This window comes from Eubalaena glacialis, chromosome 10 (assembly GCF_028564815.1).
Source record: "Eubalaena glacialis isolate mEubGla1 chromosome 10, mEubGla1.1.hap2.+ XY, whole genome shotgun sequence".
NCBI classification, from domain to species: domain Eukaryota; kingdom Metazoa; phylum Chordata; class Mammalia; order Artiodactyla; family Balaenidae; genus Eubalaena; species Eubalaena glacialis.
The window spans coordinates 40,606,624-40,628,597 of record NC_083725.1 but is presented as its reverse complement, the minus strand read 5'-3'; positions in this window follow the sequence as shown (position 1 = coordinate 40,628,597).

The window sequence follows — 21,974 nt, the reverse complement described above, 5'->3', positions numbered from 1 at the left end:
GAGTTGGTTTCTCATAGAGATAACTTTGAAGCCAAGCACATTTATTTTTCAAAGGTCAATTACTTGCAAACTTTGGTACTTTATTAATATCAAATTACTTATGACACTCCCAAGGTTGATGGCAATAAAGCAGTGTACCAAAACCCTATGGCTGAGAACCCCTGGGTTGAGCTCCTCTCCCTGTGCTGGTTGCTTCCCTGTTGGGGGAAAACTTTTATAAGAGATACTTTGATGAAGAAGTTTGACCAAAAAAGTAAAAATTGAACTCTTTCTCACCTGTAAAGGGGAATCAATAATAATGACTATTTCCTCAAGGGTTTGTTGTAAGGAGAAATAAAATGCAACTGAATATATAGTGCTTTGTATGAACTGAAAGAAGGGTCTGTGCTCTTTGGAGACACCACAGAGAGAGCATGAACATATTTGTACAACATTGCAAGATGGAGTGGGTGAGATTCTTGTGCAGAGACCTGGGCCCACACTTGCTGAAACCCCCCAGAGAACTTGGCATGTAGTAAGTATTTGCTGAATGAATGAATGAGTGAATGCTTGAATGAATGAATGATGGAACAGTGCTGCACAACACGATTCTTGGTAATGAGATCCAAAATAATGGGGTGCCTTGAAACACCTATTGCAGCCCAGAGCTATGTATGTGCATGTACTAGGTCTGAGAGGGGACAGTCCTGGTGGCTGGCACACAGAAGACCGTTCTCAGTACTAGGAAACATAGTGTAGAGAGTAGGAGCAGGGGATCTTGGCTCAGACTGCCTGGGTCCCAATCTCAGATCTATCTGAGCTATCTGAGATGTGTGTCAATTTGTCTCACATTTCTGTGCCTTGGTTTCCTCATCTGAGATATGAGGAAGAGGATGGTGATGATGATAGTGATGGTGGTGATAACTACCTCGTAGTATTCTTATAAGTTTTAAATGAGTCAGTGTATGCAAATCACTAGAGAATGCTTGGATCATTGTAAGCTCTCAATAAATATTAGTTATTATGTTTGGACAATGAAGGATCATTGAGACCTAATTGTTGCAGTGTATTTATAACTTTATACATATACTACTTACAGTTTACTGAGAGCTTGAATGGGAGGTCAAGCCCCCAGAAATAAAAATGCTCAGTATTTGAAGTCAGAGAAACAAGACTTGAAAACGTGCTTTGCTTCTTACTGAGGACGTTCAGAAAAATCATTTACCCTTTTTTTTTTCAGTTTTTTAAGCTTTTATTAAAGTATAATACACATATACATACACGTATAAAGTAAGCTTAATTAACATTCACAACTAGTTTTCACAGACTTTTCTTTTACAATGTAAAAGTAAAAGGCATCAAGTCACAAAACAGAACATTACCATCACATCATAAGACCCACCTCCCCATGGCTTGTTCTAGTCAATAACCACCCCCTCCCCACAAGGTTAACCACTATATTGACTTTAAACACAATTGATTCATTTTGCTTGTTTTCAAACTTTACATAATGAATCACATAGTATGAACTCTTTTGTCTCTGTTTTATTCATTCATATTATGTTAATGACATATATTTTTGGATTGCATTGTAGATTATTTATTTTCATTGCTATGCAGTATTATATTATTTGCATACAGTACAATTTATTTTTCCATTCTACTATTGATAAACACTTGAGGAATTTCTAGGTTTTGGCTACTATAAGTAACCAGTTACCCTTTTTAGGGCCCAATTTCTAATATTTAAAATGGATAAGGTGTTAGTCAATTCCTGCTGCTATAATGAAAATGCTATAACCTGGATGGCTTAAACAACAGAAATTTATTTCTCACTGTTTTGGAGGCTGTGAAGTTCAAGGTCAAGGAGCCCACAAATTCGGTTCCTGGTGAGGGGACTCTTCCTGGTTTGCAGGTAGATACCTTATTGCTGTGTCCTCACATGACAGAGAGAGAGAGATCATCTCTCTTGTGTCTCTTCTTACAAGGACACTATTCCCATTCGTGAGAACTCTAGCCTCTTGCCCTAATTACCTCCCAAAGGTCCCATCTCCAAATACCATCACATTGAGAATTAGGGCTTCAACACATGAATTTGGGGTGACAAATATTAAGTCCATACCAGAAGAACTAATGATGTCTCATAAGTTTGTTATAATGGTTAAATTGAAGAATATATATGTGAAAGGGACTTTTAAACCTTAAAGAATGCTTAACAATTATTGTAATTTTTAAAGAATTTGCTTTACAAAAAGAATTGCTTTAATGTGTATAATGTTGAAATTTTTAAGTGTTTTCATATATATTATTTCAGATACATAACATGTATTTCATACCATATATCACTGTAGTATTGTTCTGGTCATATATATTTTATATGGTAAACTACCTTAACATTTTATTATTCTGTAGGTAGACTGGGCTTAGTTGAGTGATTCTCACAGAGGGTCTTTCAAATGGGTGCAGTTAGATCTTGGCTGTGGTTTGAGGCATCTAAATATTCTACTGGGCAAGATGATCAAGATGGCTTCTGGACTAGGACCAGGATGTCTGACACCTGGGCCAGGACGGCTGGAGTAGCTGGGGCTGGACTGGTGTCTTTCTCCATGCCGCTTCTCCTTGTGGCTAACATGGCTTCCTATCAGTGGAGGATCTCAAAGTAGTTAGACTTCCTACATGGGGGCTGGCTCCCATCAAAATGAGTGTTCCAAGAAACCAAGGCAGAGACTGCAAGGCTTCTTCTGAACTCACCTCAGCATCACTTTTCCCTCAGCATATTGGGAACCAGCTCAGATTCATGGAAAGAGGACCACACAAGAACATGAATACCAGGATGCATGGTTCACTGAGAAGCCATTGTTGGAAACTAGTATAGACGTACACAAATAGTGATTACTTGGCATATGATTCCCAAATTTTCAGGAGCTCGTTCTATACAAGAAATATCTTTTCTTAGATTTTAATTTGTTGATAAGACTGGAGAGATAGATCATACCTAGAAGTCTTCAAAGTAAAAAGAAACATTGTAGAAATTCTATACATTATAGAAATGTCTCAAGTTTCCTCTATCAACTCTTTGAGAGCTGTGTTGCTTCAGGATAAGTTTATATGAGATACCCACTGTATGCAAAATGTATACTGTACAAGAAAAAACAACTCAATTAAACAATTTCTTCTCAAAGAAGATAAATTCAAATAGGTTTGAGGCACCATGTTCCCAGTGTCCAGTAACTTCTGTCAATACCCTAGAGCCTGGGATTGCCAAAAGACCTATCGTATGCCCTGAGGCTCTGGGATGGGGCAGGTGTTCAAGGAAGTTCATTACACAGAACTCTACCAGGAGAAGCTCTTCTAGTCATTGACACTGAACTGACCTCAAATATGAACATAATTCACTAATTTATTCATTCCTTCTTTTATTCAGATCAGTATCTTAACCATTGGTTTAGCATCATGTAGAATTAGCCTGTGTTGTGTGTTTGTTCACATGTGCATGTGTATGTTAAAGTAAATCTCTCAAGAATAGTTTCCAGAAAGATCAGCTTATTGGAATGATTCCTTTCTTTTAAACTCCTGAAGTTTGTACTGTGCAAGTTTTACTACTTACTGTGGATACAATACTTTCTGCTCTCCAGCCTCTAAGTCATTATGCCTGCTTTAGTTCAAAGATGAGTTCAAGGTCCACTTCTATCATGGAGTCTCTCCTTGAATATTGCAACCTGCAGTCATCTCGCCCTCCCTTTACCCTCAGATTATCATTTGTCTGTTCTACTCCCTGACACTAACATGCTGCCTAAGTTATGCCTCGATTTCCCACACTTGTTGACATTTATCTATTAATACCTAATACCTAAAAACCTCCTCCATCACTCTTTAGTTTTGTCTACTGGGTTTATCATTACCTAACACTTACTGTATATTTATTTGCTTATTTGGATTTTATATATTTAACCCAATACTATATAGGCAACTTAAAAGCAGACATTTTGTCTGTTTTATTCACTGATATATCTTTAGCACCAACCAAAGTGTCTGATGCCATAGGTAATCGATCTTTGTTGAATGAATGACTGCGTGGGGACCAAGTCTTCTAGGTCTGTTCATGCCCTCGGCACTCATACCCAGGAGTTGCCAGTGGATAAACAGGCATGTTGCTCATTCCTCAGCTTTTCTGTGGCCAGATGGACAGTATGCCACTTCCTTCCTATCTTGTGAAGATGTTGTGAAGATGACTAAGTGGTGTCCAAATTCACTGATTAATAGTTCAGCTGTTCCCAGAGTGCAGGCAGTGTTTCAGTTTGGAAATCGTTTTGTGTTTACTTGGATTTTTTTAAAAGTGTATGATCAGAAGCTACTTCATCCAAATGTAACTGTGAAATGTGCCAGCTTAATTATCCCCTGTAACAGACAGAACAAATTAACCTTCACTATTATCATCCTCCAGTGATCCTATTCCTTCCTGCTGTAAATTTCTTCATCTAATCTTTTAAAACACTGTGAGCTTGGACAACATGGGGTGCCCCCAATTTACCTGGGGCCACAAGGGTTGATTTCCTTGTTCCTCTGTCCCGGCTGTACATCATTGTGGCTCCCCAACTCTGAACCTCAAGCCAGGTGAGAATGGTGTGACACTGAGCAGGGGCTGCAGTGTGAGGCAGAGCACCATTTGCAGCATCTGTGGGATCCTGAACCCTCTAGGCCATGGTTTTCTGCAGACACAGCAGGCTGACTGCATTGAAATAATTCCATCCAGATATTTTAAATAAACTCCAGCCAGCAGGCTCACTTCCTTAGGCAGAACATTGGATGTTTTCCCATCAGCTCTAGGGTAAGCAGGGGAAGGACCATAAGAAAAACTGGGGGGCAGAGGACATTAACTTTTGGAGGACTCTCCCCTTCCTTTGTATCCCCATGCCCTGTTTCTTTCCTAGGGCTCTTTTCTGGTACCTCTTTACCTCTATTTTTCCATATTTACCTATTCACCTTATACTCATACATTCATTCACTCATTCATTCCTTTACCCAGCACACATTGATGTGATGCCCACCACATGCCAGGCACCAAGATAAATGGTAGCATATAAGGATGGATAAACTAGATAAAGCTCCGGCCCTCAAGAGTTCAAGGTATAATACTGAGGAGCTCTGTGGTGCCCCATTGTCTGAGAGCCTATTTTCAACCAGCAGTAAGTAATTTAGTTTGCTTCCTGTGAACATAGGGTCTGATGAGAGCAGTAGCTCTGTGGGAGCAGGGCTATGGTGGTGGTATGTGAGTGGGTGGGGTTGTGTGGGCCGGAACAAAACAACAATGCATCTTTGTTTCTCAAGAAGCTCACAGCCTAGGAGAGAAGAAAAGCGTTGTAAAAAAAAAACTAGTATAGTGGAAAGGAGAGCAAGATTAAGTTCAGTGGTTGAAATAAAAACAAGACGCTATAGATATTCAGGGGAAGGAGAGTTTCCATTCAGGGGCTGGGAATAAAGAAGGAAGCTCCAGTGAATGCTTCTTGAAGGAGAGGATAATTCATCTGGAGGTTGAAAGATGGTCGGAATTTCTTCCAGTTGGCAAGACCACTTCCAGACCTAGGAAAAAATGTGACAGAGAGAAAGCATAGAGTCTGTTTAACAAGGATGGCTTTAAATGCCCAACTGAGAGATTCATGCTTCATTGACTCACAGAGAGGAGTCCCTGAAGGCCTTTGAACTGATTGATGATTGGTTACTTGAAGCTGCTCTTAAGAGGAGCAGTTTTCAGTGTTGGGTGGGATGGGCTGGAACCAGATGAGTCTGGGACCAGTGAGTAGATTATTCTGGGAGTGTAAGAGATAAGTCATGAGGTGGTGGCAGTGGAACCAGTATCAAGAGACAGTACTCAAGTTATGCTTATGGAATTAGCATTTTCAACTCAGTGAATGTGGTGGGAGAGACTGGACTGCAACAAGGTTATCTAGTAACAACCAAATGCTTGCTCCTCCCACTTTGAATGACATTTGCATCTTAAGAGTCCTTCCTTCATCAAAAGGAAGCTGTCAATCATGGTTAAATTTGCACTCTGACTTTGAGCATTTTAAAAAACAGTTCTGATATCAAAACACTTGAAGAATTGTTAAATGTCTTAGATTTATTCACTGCTCGAATTCTAACAAAGCTTCCTTGAGGGTTTTGGGTTTTTTGCTTTTGTTTGTTCAGTTTGTTGGTTTGGTTTAGACCTTTCATTCTACTTCTTGAGCATTTGCAATTACCTTGTCCATCTGTGGATGTGCAACCTAATTGCACGAGACTGTCACTCACTGATCCTCAGCTTCATTACCCTCAGCCATGCCTGGGAGAGCAATCAGTTGTTTTCATGCTATTCTCCCTGCTGCTACATCAGGATAATGCATGTCAAGTGGTTTTCCAGCAGCAGTTGAATAAAGCTGTGTTGGTCTCTCTGCTCCTTCTTGTACCATCCTCTCCTGTGATCACAAGTGTGCATGTTAGGCCTGGCCAGATAGAAAGGACCAGGTGGTCCCATAAATTCACAGAGTATGAAAATTCCTTCAGGAGAACCACCAGTGTGATTTGCAGGTGTATTGGGCGGCCCCCTCATGGTGCTATCTGAAGGGCAATCATAGGTTCTTATACTCCAAAGTATCTCTCCCAGTAACCTGTTTATATGAGAACAACTCCACTATTCATTTAGTTATTCATTAATCTACCCATTCATTCAACAAATATGTATCTTCTCAGGCTGATACTGTCTCAGTACACACAGTGCCACCACAGCAGTTGTTAGAACACACAAATACAACCCCAGGAGCCCTAGCTCCTCCTTGGGGACCATCTACCCCAATACAAACACGTACTTCCCCAGGACCCCACAACTAAGGGCTTAAAAGTCCGTGCAGCCAGCATCGGTTGTTCTGATTGGTTGGCACCCTCACTGCACCTGTTGTTAAATACTTTGAATAACACCCCTGATTTCACTCCCTACCAGGTGCAAAGTTATATGCTAAAATCCTCAGAAGAACCAGACTATGAGTTTGCCTTCAGGTGCCTTCCAGTCCCTGTAGGGTCTCTGAGCAAGTGCATGAATTACTGGGATGTAGGTAGGGGAGGTGTGGTAGATTAATAATGGTTCCCGGGCTTTCCTGGTGGCACAGTGGTTGAGAATCTGCCTGCTAATGCACGGGACACGGGTTCGAGCCCTGGTCTGGGAAGATCCCACATGCCGCAGAGCAACTGGGCCCGTGAGCCACAACTGCTGAGCCTGCGCGTCTGGAGCCTGTGCTCTGCAACAAGAGAGGCCGCGATAGTGAGAGGCCTGCGCACCGCGATGAAGAGTGGCCACCGCTTGCCGCAACTAGAGAAAGCCCTGGCACAGAAACGAAGACCCAACACAGCTAAAAATAAATAAATAAATAGAGTAGCTATTAATTTAAAAATAATAATAATAATAACAATAATGGCTCCCATAGATTTGTCTATGACCTAATCGCTGGAACCTGTGAACAGGGATTAAATGGCCAAGACTTTGAGATGTGATTAGGTTAAGAATCTTGGGATGGAGAGATGATACTGGATTATTCAGGTGAGCCTAACTGTAATCACATGTCTTTATAAGAGAGAATCAGGGGAAGGTTACACATAGAAGAGGAGGAGGCAACATGGCCACAGAGGCAGGGATTTAAGTGGTTCAGCTTCAAGCCAAGGAGTACTGGCAGTCACAGCCTGGAAGAGGCAAGGAATGCATTCTCTCTTAGAACTTCTGCAATAAGTGTGGCCCTGCTGACCCCTTGATTTCGACCCAGTGATATTGGTTTTGGACTTCTGGCCTCAAGAACTCGGAGAGAAAACATTTATCTCTTAAATGTTGTTTTAAGCTGCCCATTTTGTGGCCATTTCTTACCACAGCCATGGGGAACTAATACAGAAGGGAAGTGCCCACAGATGGACACAGAAAGTTCTACTGGCAGTGGAGGAGGGAGAACTTGGTTCTCCTGGGAGTGTCAAAAAAGGCTTAAGAAAGATGGTGAGAAAGGAATTGGGCCTTGAAAATGAGAGAGAATTGGGCACGTGAAGATGTGTGACAAAAAGAACAGTGTCAGGGAACAAGAGGTCCTTCCATTTGCATGGGATGCAGTTTACAAGGTAAAAGAAAGCAGGACAGTGTAAAAAGAGAGAGTGGTAGGGCCATATTGATAGAAGGGTACATGCCCCATGTAGATGGGGTTAAAATTCATTTTAAATTAACAGCTCTAAAATACTATGACAACCAGACACACACATGTAGGCTGGGGTCAACCTGTTGAATACCTCCGAGTGGATAAAGAGGATAGTCTACTACTAAGCTGATCAGGAAGTTCAGAGGCAGAACATGGACAGCCTTGTATAATAGCCTGAGCAGTTTGGTTTGGTTGCAGACAATGGTGAAATTAATTAGCTAGAGAGTGAGACGAAGATCTGGGCTTCGAGAGAGCCACTTCTTTGACCTAGACAAGGATGTAGGTATGCTATTTCTAAAAAGTCACTTTAAAAAAGTGAAAGACAGGGAAAGACTATGGGAAAGAAAACTTTGAATACAAGCACAGATTCCTTTAATGATTGTGGAATGGTCACCTTGAAATCCCAAAGGCTGGGCCTCAGTGGGAGAGAGCTGACAAGTGTCAATAAGAGAGAGGCAGGATCTTAGTGGAGACGCAGCTCTGTGTGATAAGGCCTTATGAGCATTCAGGGAGGAAAGATGATAATAAATCATAGGTGTTCAACTTTATCAACAGCAGCTGTTACTGGGGAGGCCTGCAGAACATCCAGAGCCATGGCTTTGGATTCATGGGCACCTAGTTACACACACCGGAGCCAAGCCCCGGACCCCATCCTTGGAATTGACTCCACACTTGTCCAAGATCAGGATAAGTTTATCGCAGTCAGTTGTAAAATTGTGTTGACGTCTTTATTTTCCAAGACAGTGAGAAGGAAATTGGGGCTGACCTGATATATATGGGTAAATTTTTAAAAATTGATTTTAGAGATCTGTCTTAAAAATTGCATCTCAACCAAATGATTAATTGCAGCATAAATGTTTATCATGCCTTTCTCGTCCACTTCAGATTGCAATTATTATTATTATTAGTTGGATTTGGATGCTCTAAGAACTCATAATTGACTTTTAATTAAGTGCCAAACTGTTTCCAACTGTCGCACATAGGCTAAGGATTTCTGCACCACTTCTAATTTACTTCAGTTGCCTTCCCAGCACATAAAGGGATGCAGAAATTCACTTGACTACTGAACTGCAAGGGCTGGAAAATCATAGTATACTTTTAACAAAGTTGTTAAAGAAAACCAAAGCATTCTTTTTAAAACAATTGCTTAGATATATCTTGACCTGATATGTGTTACCAGGTAATTACTTTGGAATCATAACTAAAGGTTTGGTTCAAAAGTCAGCTCATAAAACAGAAATCATGTGTAGAAAAAATGACCCTTGGCATTCCTTGATATTGTCTGGAACTAAAAGTAATTGTCACAGGTAAATATATAATACACATTAAACTATCTCCCTCCCCCTCCTCTATGCTCCCGCTGTCCCTCCCCCTCCCCCAATCCTCCCTCTCCCCTCCCTTTGCTTCCTCTCTCCCTCTCCCTCCATCCCCCCTCCACCCTTCTCTCTCCCTCTTCCCCCTCTCTCCCTTTCCCTTCCTTCTCACCTTCTCTCCTTTTCACTCCCCCTTTCCCTCCCCTCTCTCTACCTCCTCCCTCCTCTCTCCCTCCCCTCTTCCTCTTCCTCCCTCCCTCCCTCCCTCTCTTTCTATGTATATTTATATATTACGTTGGCCAAAATTTCATTTGATTTTCCATAAGATGGCTCTAGTAGCACTTAGTTGTCTTTAACTTCATTTGAAAAAATTTTGTTAGATTATATTGTGACAGCTGTCATATCAGCATGCATTTAAGAAAAAACTTATCAAAATTGGTGAATTTTTGTGTAACCATTTTAATACTGAAGATGGAAGGAAAAAAGCAATATTTTTGGTATATTATGTTTTATTATTTCAAGAAAGGTAAAATCACAACTGACATGCCAAAAAAGATTTGTGCAGTGTGTAGAGAAGGTGCTGTGACTGATAGAACGTGTCAAATGTGGTTTGCGAAGTTTTGTGCTGGAGATTTCTCGCTGGACCATGCTCCACGGTCGGGTAGACCAGCTGAAGTTGATAGTGATCACAACGAAACATTAACTGAGAACAATCAACGTTATACCACGTGGGAGATAGCTGACATACTCAAAATATCCAAATCAAGCACTGAAAATTATTTGCACCAATGTGGTTATGTTAATCGCTTTGATGTTTGGGTTCCAGATAAGTTAAGAGAAAAAAACCTTCTTGACCGTATTTCTGCAGGCGAGTCTCTACTTAAACGTAACAAAAACGTTCCATTTTTAAAACAAATTGTGGGCTTCCCTGGTGGCGCAGTGGTTGGGAGTCTGCCTGCCAGTGCAGGGGACACTGGTTCGGGCCTTGGGCTGGGAGGGTCCCACATGCCGCGGAGCGACTGGGCCCGTGGGCCACAACTGCTGAGCCCGCGTGTCTGGAGCCTGTGCTCCGCGGCTGGAGAGGCCGCGATGGTGAGAGGCCCGCGCGCCGCGATGGGGGATGGCCCCCGCTTGCCGCGGATGGGGAGGGCCCTCGCGCAGAGGCGAGGACCCAACACAGCCAAAAATAAATAAATTAATTAATTAAAACCCTTAGGAAAATTGGCAAAAAAAAAAAAAAAGATCAAAACAAATTGTGATGGGTGATGAAAAGTGAATACTGTAGAATCATGTGGAATGGAAGAGATCATGGGGCAAGTAAAAGGCCGGTCTTCATCCAAAGAAGGTGATGTTGTGTATATGGTGGGATTGGAAGGGAGTCCTCTATGATGAGCTCATTTCAGAAAACCAAACAATTAATTCCAAGTACTGCTCCCAATTAGACCAACTGAAAGCAGCATTCGACAAAAAGCATCTGGAATGAGTCAACAGAAAACGCATAATCTTCCATCAGGATAATACAAGGCCACATGTTTCTTTGAGGACCAGGCAAAAACTGTTACAGCTTGGCTGGGAAGTTCTGATTCATCCACTATATTCACCAGACATTGCACCTTTGGATTTCCATTTATTTCAGTCTTTACAAAATTCTATTAATGGAAAAAAATTCAATTCCCTGTAAGACTGTAAAAGGCACCTAGAACAGTTCTTTGATCAAAAAGATAAAAAGTTTTGGGAAGATGGAATTATGAAGTTGCCTGAAAATGGCATAAGGTAGTGGAACAAAACGGTGAATACGTTGTTCAATAAAGTTCTTGGCCAAAATGAAATATGTGTCTTTTATTTCCATTTTAAAACCGAAGGAACTTTTTGGCCAGCCCAATATTTCTGGTATGGAATAGTAATCCTTCAGTCATCTGGAAGCCTAAAAATGGCTTTCCCAATAGACCTCAGTCTTTAAACAGATACTATTTGTGGGATGCTGACTGTTCATCAAACACTATGCTAAACCTTTTCCCTATATCATCTCATTTAAAACCTCATGATTCTATATGACAAATAGATTCACATACCCTGAGGATGATCCACAATAAAAGTGTTTTATTGGTATGACAAAATTAAATTCTCTTCCAGAGTGATCTATGAGCAAATGAATCTTCTGGAGGCTGCCAAATGGCAAACAGTTCTCATACAAAAGGCTAGAAATATTTACTTAACAGAGATTTGTTATTTAGAAATGCTGAAGTTATTAGGAAAGAAAGAAAGGAGACATTCTCAGCTTTATGAATTTTTCATAGACTTACTGGTTACATTTGGCACCCTTGGTATGAAAAGCCCAGTGGAGTTGACAATATTTATGGAGTTTTAGTTTGTAGCAACTTTAAAATTATGAACATTTGTCTGTATTTTTCCACATTTTGCTGCTATTATATAGAACAAGAACTTGGCCAGGTGAATGTTTAAAAGTTTATTTTTACTTTACATTGTATATTTAAGCTTCAATATGCACTTATGTCTCTAAAGTGCTATAAAGTTTACCAACTGTTTTTTAAGTATTATTAATTATTTTAAATCATTCCATTTTTTCATGAGATTTTGACATTTAAAAAAAATTTTACATGTGAAGAACTGGGTGTCAGATTAAATCCCTCCCCCCACCAAATGCCACAACTAATACATCAAGACTGAGATAGATGTTTCCTTATTCCAAGCCCAGTACTGCTTCTTCTGCACCATAGCTGTCAATATACCTACCAAATGGATGAAGACGGATATATGTATCTAAGATTTATTTTTGGTTAACACTTAAAAATTTCCCCTATATTTACATTTTTAATTTATTTTTTGAAAAGCCATTCATGAACCTGGTTAAAGAAAATCTGGTTACTAATTATGCACAGTGAAAAGTTCCTTTCTTCCTGGTGCCTAACATACCCAGTTCCTCTCCCTGGAGAGATGACCTTGTTATTAGTTTTAATGTATTTTTTGTAAATATTTTATGCATTTATAAATATATGGAAATATTTTATAGTTTTTATATCAAAGTTATTTGCCATACAAATATTAAGGGTCACATTTTAAAGACTCTTGATATGCTTGACGTATTCCATAAGGTGCCATCGGAAGTACCTGTGAACCTTCATGAGCAGCTCTTGTCGAGCTGGCAGAAACTTGAGTTCCCAGAGGGGACCACACCAGAGGACACGCTGAGTGTGACACTACAGCCACACAGGCAGCTCTCCTTGTCCACTCTGGCAAGATGCTTCTTACTGAAATATATACAGTATATTTTATTTTAAATTTTAAGCTGTTGTTTTTATTTTTATTTGTTATACACGCACATAAATTGTCAACTAGCCCTACAAGGTTTTTAAAAAGAAGGCAAAGGTACAACCCTCCCTGCCCTATTTACCTCCTCCCAAGGACAACCACCTTCTTCCTTTTCCACTGGTTATGTCTCTTAAAAACATGCTTGTATTACTACTTTATTTCCCCTAACACCTTTTATTTTCCCTTGAGTGAAATTTTTTTGGCTTTTTTTGGTTTATTTTTCCATACACTAGTTATTCAACCCAACAGTGAACTCTTTGCCAAGTGTCTAAATCAGAGATACCAGGTTTTCTGTTAAATTCAGCTCCCCAGAAGGGTCTCTTCTGACTTGTTCCAATCTAGCCTGGTTTCTCCCTGGACTTGGGGTTCAGCTGCCATGCTGGGCTTTCTCTTTATAATAATCCAGAGGATTTTCCACCTTCTCCTCTTTGTTGCATTTCCTATATTTTAATTCTCCCTCTTTATTGTTGTTCTCTTTTTTTTGAGGGGATGCAGCACATTCTCCATTAGCTTTCTGAGAAAGGAGGCAGGAAGGCAAAATTTTTTGGAGACTTTGCCTTCCTTAATGTCTATATTCTACTCTCCAAATTGATTGAAAATTTGGCTGCTTATAGAATTCTGTGCTGGAAACTATTTTCCTTCAGAATTTTGAAGGCATTTTTATATTGCCTTCTAGTAGCTGGTATTGCTGTTGAGCAGTCCAATGTCATTCTGATTCCTGGTCTTTTGCAGGGAATCTACATTTTGCTCTTTGGTAACTTGAGAATCCTCTTCTTTTCCATGATGTTTGGGAATTGCATGATGACGTGACTCAGTATACGTTATGTTCATGCATTGAGCAGAGTAAACAATGGGTTACTTCAGTCTGGAAACTCTTATCTTTTAGTTTGGGGAAATTTTCCTTTTAACTTTTTATTTTATATAAAGGATATTTATTTTATGGTTTATCCTCTTCTGTTAGTACTTTTCCCTTTATAGTCATTTTAGTGAAGTTTTACATGGGAAAGTAGATGCTGTATTCAACCTGCCTTCTGTATCCAAAGGTTGCAATTCTGCTTTTATATAGTTTTTTCCCCTTAGTGATAAAACTTATGAAAAAATAATTCAAATGTAATTTGGCAAGTGTCACACCTACTTACAATATTTCTTTATGGTTGAAGTTCTTGTAAAGAATAAAATCTTAGGTGGAATTATAGAAGTGACATTAAAGGATGGTATTTTGAAGTAGTATTAGTAGTGATAGTCGGAAAGAAGACTCAAGACTACCCAAATCTTTTCTTGGTTTAACTGTCCCTCCTCCTCAAGGGGTTTCTGAAGGAGATACATGCACAGGGAGAAAGGAAAGTGAAGGTAATATTTTATTACTAATTGGGAATTTGGTCCCAGATCTTGAATTTGAACTTTAATAAGAAAGGCTAGAATATAACAAAGATTCAATCTTCTTTATTACCTAGGCTGAACGAACTACAACCAAAGCAGACCATGTTTTCCATCTCTATTAATTCTAAGATCACACTCATTCTGAGACTTCACCATTTACTGATGGAAAGAAAGGCAAATCCAGAACATACATACCCACAGCAGCAGGAAAGTTCCAATTCAGGTAAACCTTGAGAGAGAACGTTTTCCCAGGACCTTACTTGCTTATGAGAGTAGTCCTGGGAGGGGAGCATTATGCAAGTGCAATGAAGAATGAAATGGAAAGGCAATAAAGTTGTTTCTGGTATCCCTGGCTACTTGCACAACTTTGCCTTACCTGGAAGAAAAAGATGGAATAGAAAAGAGAAATGTTTTCATATCTGGTTTGGTCCAAGCAAGAGTGAGTCCCTCAGAGAAGCAGATGCCATTCCTAGCACTATCACCTGATCATTCTCCTTCAACTTGTCAAATTCTTACTCCTGCTAGTGATCTACTCTTACAGGAGTTGGGAGGATGGCAGAGACCACAGGTGTTTGGTTTTGTCCCAAGATGCCAATATTTCCAGCACAATTATGATTCAGTAAATTGCATTTTGAGCAATTCTGACTCCCTTTTCAACTCAGTTATCTCTCTTCTTTATCTCTTTCTCCAACCCTAATGAGGTCCCACCTCTCTCTGGTCAGGGGCAAATAATATTAGGTGTGAATGAGCTTAATGTGTGTAGCTGTCAAGACAATATTTATATTTAAAAAGATGACCTCAAGGGGGAGGGGGCAAAGAAAGACAGGAGAAGGAAGAAGGAAGAAAGGAAAACCAGCAAACATTTATTGAGCACCTACTATCTGCCAGGCACTGTGTATCTTGGTTTCACAAACCTCTCAATCTTGTTAACATTAGTGCAGAATAACTGCCATTTTTATGAGTGAGGCAATTTACCATCTGACAAGGGTCAAGTGACTTGCATAAGGCCCTGTGGTGAGCACGTGGTGTGAGTGGGAGATGGACATCCAGGCCTGTTACACCCACTCCATTTCAGAGATATCTGTGCCGTGTGGGGAGATCTTTTCCTTCACATCCTACCACAAATGACCTCCTGCTCCTGGTGAAAATGCATGTATTTTTTCAAAAAGCACGAAACAACTAAGAGGAAATAATTTGGTGTTGAGAGCCATCACCAAAAGGAATCTCAACAGATATTCTGCAGAAAAACAAAAGTAATTACATGAGTGAAGAAGAAAAATTTCTCATTCTCAAATAATTTTTTATAAATATCTACACTTAATGAGCTTTGATGTTAAACTGAAGTATATATATATATATATTTTTTTTTTTAGATTTTTAAAATTTATTTTTATTTATTTATTTTCCTTGTTGGTTATTTAGCAGTGTGTACATGAAGTATATTTTTATTATTTGTTGTAGCTACTGAGTAAAATGCTATGCTTCTACTTTCTGATTAATTTTTTCCCTTAAGAGATCTTGAAATTTATCTTGACATTTAAATTATTAATCCAGCAAGAAAATATTAGAGGCTAGATCTGTGTTTTCTCCCTTTAAAAACAAGTTTATATTACAGAACTTATGAACAAAGTACTCGAAAATATACTCAAAGTGAATACGAACCAAGTCAATTTCCATTCAGTTAGAGTTCCTGGTTTGCGGTGAGTGTGAGATTGTGAGAGAGGAGATCTGAGCTGAGTGATCCCTAATTTTTCACAGCTCTATTGATTTGCCTTCAGGCAGCAATTATCCTTCAATTGCCTCACTTCATCCTTTTTTAGAAATGATCCAATCTCCCCTCTTTAGAAAATACTACACAATTCACCTCAAAAACAAAATAACACACCATTCCCAAAGACTTAGGAAACCTGGACAAAGGAATACCAGCTGTGCTTCTATCTTTTCCGAATGGATTCTGTGACTGCACGCAACAGAGTGATCAGTGCATAGTAGGTCCTCAATAGTGTTTTCATCATTCTTTTAAACTGCAAGTTCACTATGGAGAGGCCGGGCAGCTGTTCTATATAACCTGTCACTGCTACAGAACCAAGCTTGGAAAATCCACCAATATTTCTGTAATTATTTAGTTGAAATCTGTGCTGCTATTTTAGAAAGACTCCAAAATACAGTGGCTTCAAGCCTATAAAAATACATTTCTTTTTTTTATTTTTGTACTTCAGTTCTTTATTATTGAATTAACACACATATTTTGGTTACTCTCCAATTTCTATGTTGTATGCCTTGATAAACACATTGGAGCAATGAGTTCTGATGACAATAATTCCTTGTCAAGAACTTGCACTGTAACGAAAGTTTTGCCTGGTCTCTCTCAGATGTTCCTTCTAGGTCCCTGGTGGGTTGCTCACTGCTGGTTGACCCTAAGTGTTAATTACCCGCTCTGAAAAGCCCTGCTGTGCCACCCCCCTGCCTGCACAGGCCCCCCTGCACCTGGGTACCCTCTGCCAGGCTGGGACCCTCTCCCTCTGCATTTCTTTATTCTGTACTAGTTTTGAAATGAGAGGTCCAAGTTAATGGGGAGGCTTTCTTCTTTGTGGTCATTGTGGGACTCGGGTTCCTTTCAACATATAGTTGAGCCAATACCCAGAGCATTTCTGTATTGCTCTTCCAACCCCTAAGGCATGATTGAAACTGGGTGGAGCCAGATGACAGGTGAAAGCATGTGGAAGAGACACAGCAATGTCTTACGTCCTTTTACTCACAATCCTTTGGTGAGAATTTAGTCAGCATTGACATCCAACTGCATGGGAGGGTAAGAAACGTTGACAAGCTTGGCAGCTATGTGCCTAGTCTCAGTGGAAGAGTATGAATGGATTTTGTGTACAGCTGGCAATCTTAACTCCATAATCTTTATAATACATTTTCATTTCTACCGAATAATGCATTCTTAGGTACTAGGCGCCATGCTAAACTATGATAGAGGATGATTTTAAGGTTATCATAGGCCAGCCTCCTGCTTAGTGAAAGGCTCTTCTACTTTAAAGGAGATAGCCCTGCTAACGTTGCTATATGGCTAAACCTAACAAACCACAGCCTTTCAGTACATGCAAGTGCACGAATGAGTACAAAGGAGCCTCTGGGGCAACCGCTTAGATGTATGGAAGAGCCTTTCTGGAATTCCTAATTCCAAGGCAGGTAGATTTTTCAGAGCAGGATGAACTGGGGTAGGTGCCAAGGCCAGGGCTGGATCCCACAATGGTTGGAGAAGAACTAATGCGGGGACCAGCAGGAGGACCTGTGGGGGCCATGAACAGCCCTGGTAGCAGAGCATGGCTCAGGAAGAGCACTTTCTGGGAAACTGTAGGCTAAAGTGGTGCTCAGGTGTAAATGACTCATCTTCCTCTCATCCAGCACTCACTCTCCATCACTACAGGAGGGAGAGATCCAGAATGGAAGCATCTCAAAAAAAAAATTGCACCAGATGGAGATAACAGGCAAGAAAAGCTTTTGCAGTAGGGATCAAGATTACTGCAATAGGGGTGAAAGATTGAACTCAACTCTACTGAGACAAAGGCAGGAGAGTTTTCAAGTATTGGGGTGATCTAATGGACAATTACTGGAGAATATTAAGGAGGAGGTTGGTCAATGTGATTAGGCCATCTGTGTTTGCTAATAGGTCCTTATCCTTATCAAGTGAGGTTCCTCCCCTCTTATGGAGACTGGGAAATAGGGACCCTAACTTCCTTGATGATTACATTTCAAAGGGATGGCTTCCAGGTCTTGAGAAAGATATTCCTGGGTTGTAGAACTGGCAAGAGGCTGGGGGAAGATTTACCTCTCAAGGGGAAAGAAGAAATTTACAATTGCAAGTTTTCTAAAGTAAATGCTCCAAGAGAAGTGAGGTTAGGTCTTCTATAGTTAAGCTGAGGGGAACATTAAGTCTGTCTTGATCGCTGCCACGTAGATCTGCTGCCTCTTTCCAGCAGGGCATCTGCCTAGACAGTGGGTCTAGGAGGTGGCATCTTGTGCTCAGCCTCTTCAATTAGGACTACAGACTGCTTCCCAGCTTCCAGGAATTGGTGGAAATCTCTTGCTGGGATCAGCCCTACCTCATTCCCTTTGATAACTGCAGGATTTTTACCTTCACCTTTATTTTAATGGGTTCTCGAAAAAGATGAATTATCAATATAAATGCATCTGTTTTGCAAATTGAACTAGATGTCTTCAGATATTAGCATTTTAACGGCTTAAAAGCATTGGTAATTTTTTTGGCTTATGTCTTCTATTCACTAATCAAGTAGCTAAATGGTAAAAGGTATACGTTACTGTATATGCATACACATGAGTGTATAATATGTTCTTTTAATCCCCTTATAGGAATCAATAGAGCTGATTTAATTTCAATTTGAATTAATATGCGATTCATAAATTTTTTTTAATTAGCCATTGTGCATAAAATTGCTGTTCCTTACTACATCCATTTCATTGCTGAAAAGTTCGAGTTGTCAGAAAGTTCTACCTTATTCTAAATTAAAATATTCTTTCTTATAATTTTTACCCACTGGGCTTATCTTTGCCTTCTGAAATAATGATTCTGCTACTTCTATGAACTAATCTGTTGCATATACTGGCTCTGGGACATGAGGCAAAAATACCCATAAGGGCAGGCAAGGGTCTAGACATGTCTTTGATACCAAAAGGGGAAACTGAGGCAGGTATTATATCTGAATAGGACCAAAATGCTAAAAGTTATTGAAAAGCCTGCTTTGTTAGCTTATGGTATCTGCCATGACTCTTTTATGGCACCCTCCATCTCAACAGGCCTGTCTCCAAACATGCAGAATCTTGGGTCCAGAGCAACAGAGCTCACTCCATTCACAGGTGGAGTGAAGACTCCCATAGCAGATCAGGATTAGGTGGGTCTAAATCAACTGTAATTTAAGGGCCTCAAAGATAACTGATATTTGTATATACTGTAAAATGATCGACACAGTAAGTCTAGTTAACATTTGTTACCATACACGGTTACAGAATTTTTTTCCTGTGATAAGAACTCTTAAGATCTACTCTCAGCAACTTTCAAACAGGCAACAGAGTATTATTAACCATGGTCATTATGGTGTACATTACAGCCCCATGACTTATTTATTTTATAACTGGAAGTTTGTACCTTTTGACCCCTTTCATCCATTCTGGCCTCCCCCTACTTTTTGCAACTACCTACTTGTTCTCTAAGCCTATGAACCTTTTTTTTTTTTTAATTCCACAGATAAGTGAGATCATATGGTATTTCTCTGACTTGTTTCACTTAGCATAATGTCCTTCAGGTCTATCCATATTGTCACAAGTGACAAGATTTCATTCTTCTTTATGGCTGAATAGTATTCTATTGTGTGTGTACACACACATATATACGTGATATATATATATATATATCTGTCTCACATCTTCTTTATCCATTCATCCATCAATGGACATTTAAATTTTTCCTGTATCTTGGCTATTGTAAATAATGTTTCAATAAACATGGGGGGGCTGCATATATCTTTTTGAATTAGCATTTTCATTTTCTCCAGATATATTCCAAGAAGTTAAATGACTAGATCATATGATAGTTCTATTTTTAATTATTTTACTTTTAATTTTTGAATAACCTCTGTAATGTTTTCTATAGTAGCTGCACCAATTTACATTCTCACCAACAGTACACAAGAATTTCTTTTTCTTCACATCCTTGCCAACATTTTTTATTTGTTGTCTTTTTGATAACAGCCATTCTACCAGGTGTGAGGTCATATCTCATTGTGGTTTTGATTTGCATTTCATTAACAGTTAGTGAGTTTGAGCATCTTGTCATGCACCTGTTGGCCACCTGTTTGTCTTTTTTGGAAAAATGTCTGTTCATATTCTCTGCCCATTTTTTAATCAGTGTGGGTTTGTTTTTTTTTATATTGAGTTGTATGAGTTTTTAAAATCTATTTTGGATTTTAACCCCTTATCAGATCTATAATTTACAAATCTTTAATCCCATTTAGTAGGTTACCTTTTCATTTTGTTGATGGTTTTCTTTGCTGTACAAAAGCTTTTTAGTTTAATGTAGTCCCACTTGTTTATTTTTGCTTTTTTGCCTTTGCTTGTGGAGTCAAATTCAAAAGATCATCACCAAAACTGATGTCAAGGACCTTACTGCTTAGGTTCCCTTCTAGGAGTTTTATAGTGTTAGGTGCTACATTCAAGTCTTTAATTCATTTTCAGTTAATTTTTGTGTATAGCATAAGATAGTAATCTAGTTCCATTCTTTTGTGTGTGCTGTCCAATTTTCCCAACATCGTTCATTGAATAAACTGTCCTTCCACCATTGTATATTCTTGGCTTCTTCATCATAAATTAATTGGCCATATATACATGGGTTTATTTCTGAGCTCACAATTCTGTTCAAGGGATCTGTGTGTCTGTTTTTGAGCCAATACCATACTATTTTAGTTACTTTAGCTTTGTAGTATAGTTTGAAATCAAGGAGTGTGATATCTCCAGCTTTGTTCTTTCTCAAGATTGCTTTGTTCATCATTTCCCAATATGTGCAGCATGTGGTAATTTCACCACCACACAATCTTTCAGGAGGAGCCTGTAGCTATTTGCCATTGATCTATCTATTAATGAGTGTACATCTCTACCACAGAAGTCTTCCACCAGAACTGACCCTATGGACATGGGATCATTGTGGGACCTGATTATTTAGCAGTGAGTGGGCTGGATTCTTAACATTTTGTAATTCTCTCAACAAGCTTATTCCTTGCCCCTTCTCCAGCTGTTATTATTCCTCCATATCTATCTTGGAAAATTAAGCTCTATTTTTTGTCTTTTCATTTAAATATCAATTATATTATTATATTGTAATATCAGGTGTCATTGATTAGACACTGAAATGATCATAATTTACCTTTGTGTTTAAAAAAGTACCCTATTAGTCACTAATTTTTTTCCTCCTGTGCTACAGATATGGGTGAGTGCAAAGAACCCAATGTCTGTAACATGGACAGTGCGTCAATATGGATGGCTCCTATGACTGTGAGTGTCCCTTCAGTTATATTCTGGAAGGAAATAAATGTGTGTGAGAGTAATAAATCAGTTTCTTCCATTGGGATTTTACAAATTAGAAATTAAACCACACAGCATTCGTACTAGAAAGTATAAGTACCAAGGTGGACTAGAAATAAGTTTTCTCCGTTCATTCATGTATCATTCATTATCAGTCCTAGCTGAGTCCCCACCATGTACCAGGCTCTGTGCTAGGGTCTGTAGCTACAGCAATGTGGTCCTTCTTTGCATGGACCTTACAACCTGCTGAGAAAGACAGACTCTCTGTACCTGTTTGAAGAGATAGTGGAAAGGACAACATTATAATGAAAGTTTTGTGAAATTAAAAAAAAAATTGTTAATGGTTGTAATCTTATTCTCTTAATATGTAAAATACAAAATTTATCTAGATTTCATTATATGTAATAATATGAAAAGCTATGTACCCAGTGTAAATTTCTTCTGTTTTAACCTTCTTATTAAAATTGCAAAGAATGTCTCCTACAGGTGAACTTTGACCTCTTAATCAATACTAAATCCAAATTGAATGCAAGTATTACATCTTTTTATCTAAGAATTCCAAATCAGTTCAATGTAACCTGAATCAACAAAAAGCTGAGGGTTTATCTGTGTACATTAGAAAGTGTTTTTTCCATACAAGGAACCAGGGCATAGGGATTTCATTTGCAGCTGAGTG